Below are 7,319 nucleotides of genomic sequence, written 5' to 3' on the forward strand. Positions count from 1 at the left end.
CGGGCATAACTGTGTTGTCTCCTGGGGTCCTGCTGGAAGGTCTGTTTCCTTCCCCTCCGTGGGCGGACAAGAATCCACTCACCGTCCATATTTATTTTATTTTCACCTTTGTTATTCTAATTTTAATCAAATGTAAATGAAATTTATGTTTTTTAGTTTTGTATTTTTAAGTTTTTTTTGGGTGTTTTTTATTTTTTGTGAAAGAAAATAAGAAAAAATGTGATAAAAAGAAGAAAAAGAAGAAGAAGAAGAAGAAGAAGAAGAAGAAGAAAAAAAGAAAGGCGTTCAATAAAAGAAAATAGCGTGCTTAAGCGGTTAGGGTTAGGGTTAGGGTTAGGGTTAGGGTAGGGTTAGGGTTAGGGTTAGGGGTTAGGGGTTAGGGTTAGGGTTAGGGTTAGGGTTAGGGTTAGGGTTGGGTTAGGGTTGGGGTTTGGAATGGTACGTTTGTACTTTAGTTGCACTGGCCTGCTGTACTGAAAGAATAAATAAATAATGAGGAGTTGAAAGAGAAAATAATAATAAAAACTCAAAATTGAAATGAGCCGAGCCCGGATTTGAACCCTGGTCACCTGTATGGGAGACAAATGCCTTTACCATTGGGCTACAGTCTTCACTGAACAAAGTGGGTTGGTAGGGGACTAAGAAAGGGAAGGAAAAAACAGTAAATTTAAAAGAAAAAAAAAAAAGGAATGATAATAATAGTAATAATAGTTAAAAAAATGTTTAATAAATACTTAAAAATACAGAGTAATTATTTAAAAAATCTAGTTTAATGTAAAATACTGTAGGCCGATTGGGAACAGCAATCTTTAAAAGTGCTAAAAACATGCTGAAATAAAAACCATGCAAAAGTGTTAGTTGGTTAAGATAAGTGCTAAAAATAAGTGCTAAAAATAAGTGCTTAAAATAAGTGCTAAAAAACAATACATATAAAAATAGACAGAATAAAACCACAAGTATAACATTAAAATGGGTTAGTCGAGTGTTGCTGTTCCCAAGAAAACCTACAGATCCTACAATGAAATTACAATTGATAGAATGAATAAGTTAATAAAATAAAAATAAGGAAGGGGAAGGGCTTGAGGACAAATGAAAATATAAATAAACAAAAATTAAGGGGGGGGCAATTACTTTTCTCGGGCTCCTTGTATGAGGTAGCTGTTGGAGGGTGGGGGTCTTTAGCTCCTTAATGGGGATGCTAAAGGGGGCGGGGGGGTGGGGTTTCAGGGAAAGAAGGGGGAACTAGTTCCCGGTTTAGGGATGCTAGTTAAGGGGGGCGGGGAAAATAGAAGGGGGGGGGGTTGGGTTTAGGTCGTTAGACCCCTGGTTAGGGATGTTAACAAGGGAATGGGGATGTGGGGGACGATATTTTGTTGTTCCCCGGTTAGGCTAAGTGGTGGAAGTCCAGCTGGTAGGGAAGGCTTCACAGAGGGCTAAGTGTGGTCAGGGGAAAAAATAAAAAATGAAAGATAAACTAAAAGTAAAAGTAAAAAATAAAATAAATAAACAAGTAAAAGGGGGGCAAGTGGGTTTCTGGGGCTCCTTGAATAAGGTAGCTGTCGGAGGGTGGGGGTGGGGTTCCTTAACTCCCTGATTAGGGTTGCTAAGGAATGGAGGTAACAGGGAAAGAAAGGGGGAGACTAGTTCCCTGTTTAGGGATGCTAGTTGAGGGGGGGCAATGGAAGTGGGGGGGACGGTTAGGTCTAGGTCGTTAGACCCCTGGCTAGGGGTGCTAACAAGGGATGGGGATGAAGGGGAAGAAGCTCGGTTGTAACCTGGTTAGGCTTATTGGTTGGAATGCTACCTGGCAGGGTAGTTTTCACAGGGCTTTGAGTGTGATCAAGGAAAAAAAAAAATAAATAAATAAATAAATAAGAGAGAAAAGAAAAGAAAAAGAAAAACAAGTGAAGGGGGCGGTAGGGTTTCTGGGGCTCCTTGGATAAGGTAGCTGTTGGAAGGTGGGGTGGGGTCCTCAACTCCCTTAGTAGGGATGCCAAGGGGGGGGGGGGGACATTTCAGGGAGAAAAAAGGGGGAAACTAGTTCCCGGCTTAGGGATGCTAGTTGAGGGAGGGATGGGAAAAAAAAAAAAAAAAAAAAAAAAAAAAAAAAAAAAAAATGGGGGAGGGGTTGGTTACCTGTTTAGGAATGCTAAGGGGGTGAAGGAGGAGAGGAGGAAGCCAAGGGTCCCGGATGGCTGCGGAGATGGCCCCCTATTGGAAGAAGAGGACTCAGAAAGGGTATTTTGCTGGTCATGTTCGACCTCTGCATGCCCGTTCATCATGCTTATGTCCTCCACTAGCATGGTTATGCTCTGAGGGGGGCCGCAACGCACATCCAGAGACCCCAGGGGATCCAACTGGGGAAATAAAAGAATGGGGTGAGGCATTTGGGCAAACAAGAATAAACAAACAAGAGGGACCTGTGTGTAGTGTGCAGAGTTAAAAGCAATTACAGAGTCAGCTCTGCTCCGAAATGTAAGTCCATGGGGGTGGGCCATGGTGAGGGTGCGCTTACCTGACTGCAGCTGTTGATTGTCATCAAGGTGCCAAGTGGGAGTTGGTGTGAGTCCCAGAGTGGCATAGTCCTGAGGTGCAAGCATGTGGGTGTTGACGGACAAAATGCTCAGTAGCCTCCGTTTCTGCTGCTGCTCTAGGGTTTGAACCCAGTTCCTGGCGAGGAGTTGATCTGAATGGCAGCGTCTTTATGCGGTCAGTCACTGGAGCAGTGGTTGGTTGGTGGTAAGAAAGTCCTTGTGGTATGGATGCCTCTCTGTCTAGAGAGCTTTTTCCTCAGCAGTTAAAGGAGGGTTTTAAACAAGGTTGTTGTCCAAAGATGTTTAGAAAAATGACAGAGCTTTACAGGCAGGGCACCCCACCACGTAAGTAACCCACTTAATTAAAAAAAATACTAAAAGAATGCTAAAACAGTTTCAAAAGAAACTGCAAAAGAGGTTTAAAAAAAGGGTCCCAAAAGGGGACTAAAACATTAAAATCTTTATTAAAAAAAGGTTAAAAAGGTCTTACATTTCGGAGCATTTTTTGAACCCGACGTTTCGCAACGTTTGTTGCTTCCTCAGGGGTTGCTGACTCTGTGTTATTAGGTCTCTTATATAGAGTTTCAAATAATTAGCTAATGACCTGCAGCTGGTTGAAATCGGAACCAGGTGGGTGTCCGAATTACAAAGAGCAAAAGGGGGAAAAAACTGGAAATAAAATACAGTACAGCGGCACTGGCTGGGTTAGGGTTGGGTTAGGGTTGGGGTTTGAAATGGTACGTTTGTACTTTAGTTGCACTGGCCTGCTGTACTGAAAGAATAAATAAATAATGAGGAGTTGAAAGAGAAAATAATAATAAAAACTCAAAATTGAAATGAGCCGAGCCCGGATTTGAACCCTGGTCACCTGTATGGGAGACAAATGCCTTTACCATTGGGCTACAGTCTTCACTGAACCACGTGGGTTGGTAGGGGACTAAGAAAGGGAAGGAAAAAAACAGTAAATTTAAAAAAAAAAAAAAAAAAAAGGAATGATAATAATAGTAATAATAGTTAAAAAAATGTTTAATAAATACTTAAAAATACAGAGTAATTATTTAAAAAATCTAGTTTAATGTAAAATACTGTAGGCCGATTGGGAACAGCAATCTTTAAAAGTGCTAAAAACATGCTGAAATAAAAACCATGCAAAAGTGTTAGTTGGTTAAGATAAGTGCTAAAAATAAGTGCTAAAAATAAGTGCTTAAAATAAGTGCTAAAAACAATACATATAAAAATAGACAGAATAAAACCACAAGTATAACATTAAAATGGGTTAGTCGAGTGTTGCTGTTCCCAAGAAAACCTACAGATCCTACAATGAAATTACAATTGATAGAATGAATAAGTTAATAAAATAAAAATAAGGAAGGGGAAGGGCTTGAGGACAAATGAAAATATAAATAAACAAAATTAAGGGGGGGGCAATTACTTTTCTCGGCTCCTTGTATGAGGTAGCTGTTGGAGGGTGGGGGTCTTTAGCTCCTTAATGGGGATGCTAAAGGGGCGGGGGGGGTGGGGTTTCAGGGAAAGAAGGGGGGAACTAGTTCCCGGTTTAGGGATGCTAGTTAAGGGGGGCGGGGAAAATAGAAGGGGGGGGGGGTTGGGTTTAGGTCGTTAGACCCCTGGTTAGGGATGTTAACAAGGGAATGGGGATGTGGGGGACGATATTTTGTTGTTCCCCGGTTAGGCTAAGTGGTGGAAGTCCAGCTGGTAGGGAAGGCTTCACAGAGGGCTAAGTGTGGTCAGGGGAAAAAATAAAAAATGAAAGATAAACTAAAAGTAAAAGTAAAAAATAAAATAAATAAACAAGTAAAAGGGGGGCAAGTGGGTTTCTGGGGCTCCTTGAATAAGGTAGCTGTCGGAGGGTGGGGGTGGGGTTCCTTAACTCCCTGATTAGGGTTGCTAAGGAATGGAGGTAACAGGGAAAGAAAGGGGGAGACTAGTTCCCTGTTTAGGGATGCTAGTTGAGGGGGGCAATGGAAGTGGGGGGGACGGTTAGGTCTAGGTCGTTAGACCCCTGGCTAGGGGTGCTAACAAGGGATGGGGATGAAGGGGAAGAAGCTCGGTTGTAACCTGGTTAGGCTTATTGGTTGGAATGCTACCTGGCAGGGTAGTTTTCACAGGGCTTTGAGTGTGATCAAGGAAAAAATAAATAAATAAATAAATAAATAAGAGAGAAAAGAAAAGAAAAAGAAAAACAAGTGAAGGGGGCGGTAGGGTTTCTGGGGCTCCTTGGATAAGGTAGCTGTTGGAAGGTGGGGTGGGGTCCTCAACTCCCTTAGTAGGGATGCCAAGGGGGGGGGGGACATTTCAGGGAGAAAAAAAGGGGGAAACTAGTTCCCGGCTTAGGGATGCTAGTTGAGGGAGGGATGGGAAAAAAAAAAAAAAAAAAAAAAAAAGGAAAAAAAATGGGGGAGGGGTTGGTTACCTGTTTAGGAATGCTAAGGGGGTGAAGGAGGAGAGGAGGAAGCCAAGGGTCCCGGATGGCTGCGGAGATGGCCCCCTATTGGAAGAAGAGGACTCAGAAAGGGTATTTTGCTGGTCATGTTCGACCTCTGCATGCCCGTTCATCATGCTTATGTCCTCCACTAGCATGGTTATGCTCTGAGGGGGGCCGCAACGCACATCCAGAGACCCCAGGGGATCCAACTGGGGAAATAAAAGAATGGGGTGAGGCATTTGGGCAAACAAGAATAAACAAACAAGAGGGACCTGTGTGTAGTGTGCAGAGTTAAAAGCAATTACAGAGTCAGCTCTGCTCCGAAATGTAAGTCCATGGGGGTGGGCCATGGTGAGGGTGCGCTTACCTGACTGCAGCTGTTGATTGTCATCAAGGTGCCAAGTGGGAGTTGGTGTGAGTCCCAGAGTGGCATAGTCCTGAGGTGCAAGCATGTGGGTGTTGACGGACAAAATGCTCAGTAGCCTCCGTTTCTGCTGCTGCTCTAGGGTTTGAACCCAGTTCCTGGCGAGGAGTTGATCTGAATGGCAGCGTCTTTATGCGGTCAGTCACTGGAGCAGTGGTTGGTTGGTGGTAAGAAAGTCCTTGTGGTATGGATGCCTCTCTGTCTAGAGAGCTTTTTCCTCAGCAGTTAAAGGAGGGTTTTAAACAAGGTTGTTGTCCAAAGATGTTTAGAAAAATGACAGAGCTTTACAGGCAGGGCACCCCACCACGTAAGTAACCCACTTAATTAAAAAAAATACTAAAAGAATGCTAAAACAGTTTCAAAAGAAACTGCAAAAGAGGTTTAAAAAAAGGGTCCCAAAAGGGGACTAAAACATTAAAATCTTTATTAAAAAAAGGTTAAAAAGGTCTTACATTTCGGAGCATTTTTTGAACCCGACGTTTCGCAACGTTTGTTGCTTCCTCAGGGGTTGCTGACTCTGTGTTATTAGGTCTCTTATATAGAGTTTCAAATAATTAGCTAATGACCTGCAGCTGGTTGAAATCGGAACCAGGTGGGTGTCCGAATTACAAAGAGCAAAAGGGGAAAAAAAAGGGAAAAAAAAAAAAATGGAAATAAAATACAGTACAGCGGCACTGGCTGGGTTAGGGTTGGGTTAGGGTTGGGGTTTGGAATGGTACGTTTGTACTTTAGTTGCACTGGCCTGCTGTACTGAAAGAATAAATAAATAATGAGGAGTTGAAAGAGAAAATAATAATAAAAACTCAAAATTGAAATGAGCCGAGCCCGGATTTGAACCCTGGTCACCTGTATGGGAGACAAATGCCTTTACCATTGGGCTACAGTCTTCACTGAACAAAGTGGGTTGGTAGGGGACTAAGAAAGGGAAGGAAAAAACAGTAAATTTAAAAAAAAAAAAAAAAAAGGAATGATAATAATAGTAATAATAGTTAAAAAAATGTTTAATAAATACTTAAAAATACAGAGTAATTATTTAAAAAATCTAGTTTAATGTAAAATACTGTAGGCCGATTGGGAACAGCAATCTTTAAAAGTGCTAAAAACATGCTGAAATAAAAACCATGCAAAAGTGTTAGTTGGTTAAGATAAGTGCTAAAAATAAGTGCTAAAAATAAGTGCTTAAAATAAGTGCTAAAAAACAATACATATAAAAATAGACAGAATAAAACCACAAGTATAACATTAAAATGGGTTAGTCGAGTGTTGCTGTTCCCAAGAAAACCTACAGATCCTACAATGAAATTACAATTGATAGAATGAATAAGTTAATAAAATAAAAATAAGGAAGGGGAAGGGCTTGAGGACAAATGAAAATATAAATAAACAAAAATTAAGGGGGGGGCAATTACTTTTCTCGGGCTCCTTGTATGAGGTAGCTGTTGGAGGGTGGGGGTCTTTAGCTCCTTAATGGGGATGCTAAAGGGGGCGGGGGGGGTGGGGTTTCAGGGAAAGAAGGGGGGAACTAGTTCCCGGTTTAGGGATGCTAGTTAAGGGGGGCGGGGAAAATAGAAGGGGGGGGGTTGGGTTTAGGTCGTTAGACCCCTGGTTAGGGATGTTAACAAGGGAATGGGGATGTGGGGGACGATATTTTGTTGTTCCCCGGTTAGGCTAAGTGGTGGAAGTCCAGCTGGTAGGGAAGGCTTCACAGAGGGCTAAGTGTGGTCAGGGGAAAAAATAAAAAATGAAAGATAAACTAAAAGTAAAAGTAAAAAATAAAATAAATAAACAAGTAAAAGGGGGGCAAGTGGGTTTCTGGGGCTCCTTGAATAAGGTAGCTGTCGGAGGGTGGGGGTGGGGTTCCTTAACTCCCTGATTAGGGTTGCTAAGGAATGGAGGTAACAGGGAAAGAAAGGGGGAG

General features: G+C 42.1%; 2 long non-coding RNA genes across 2 annotated transcripts; both read right to left on the reverse strand.

The window, feature by feature from the left end:
• Nucleotides 1–2,226: 2,226 nt before the first annotated feature.
• LOC111948049 lies at nt 2,227–2,639 on the reverse strand. Its single transcript, XR_002874043.1, has 2 exons — nt 2,516–2,639; nt 2,227–2,357 (listed from the first exon to the last, which is right to left on the reverse strand). It is a non-coding gene; the product is annotated as an uncharacterized LOC111948049 (long non-coding RNA).
• A 2,416-nt stretch (nt 2,640–5,055) lies between these two features.
• Nucleotides 5,056–5,468, reverse strand: LOC111948050. The gene is made up of 2 exons (XR_002874044.1): nt 5,345–5,468; nt 5,056–5,186 (listed from the first exon to the last, which is right to left on the reverse strand). It is a non-coding gene; the product is annotated as an uncharacterized LOC111948050 (long non-coding RNA).
• Nucleotides 5,469–7,319: the final 1,851 nt, after the last annotated feature.

This window comes from Oryzias latipes, chromosome 10, assembly GCF_002234675.1.
Source record: "Oryzias latipes chromosome 10, ASM223467v1".
NCBI lineage: Eukaryota > Metazoa > Chordata > Actinopteri > Beloniformes > Adrianichthyidae > Oryzias > Oryzias latipes.